Genomic DNA, 523 nt, shown 5'->3' on the forward strand with positions numbered 1-523 from the left:
TTTAACCAACGCAAATCACTTACCTTACCTTTAATGTCTTCACAGTCAAATCAAAGCCTCTTAGTAGGTTGTATTGTCCAGTAAATACAGATCATTTCAAATGCATTTCTGTTGTTAAGTTTTTATTTGCATATTAGTTCTATTATAGTTATTATTATCATACTCATATTACAGAGAAGATTTCATACCCCCCACATTTTGCACAAAAAAAAATTGTGTTCAATTGTGTTTAATTTTTCTGATAATAAATCGGTAAAATCAGGCAAAAATAAGAATTAAATAACATAACCCTAACCTAACCCTAATCCTAACCCTAAAACCAAAATAAAGTAACCAAAACGCATTAAAGAAACGTGTTCTAGATTGATTAAAAAGTATCAACAAAAATACAATAAACAGACGTCAGTGCTTTATGTGTTTATTGACACTATGAATATGAGCATTAATGTTACAAGTAGCAGTGTTACACAGAATAGACCAGAACACCACTGGACTCTATAAAGTAATGGTACCAGTATCAGTG

Source organism: Gymnoscopelus microlampas (genome assembly GCF_963454915.1).
Source record: "Gymnoscopelus microlampas genome assembly, chromosome: 12".
In the NCBI taxonomy this organism is placed as follows: domain Eukaryota; kingdom Metazoa; phylum Chordata; class Actinopteri; order Myctophiformes; family Myctophidae; genus Gymnoscopelus; species Gymnoscopelus microlampas.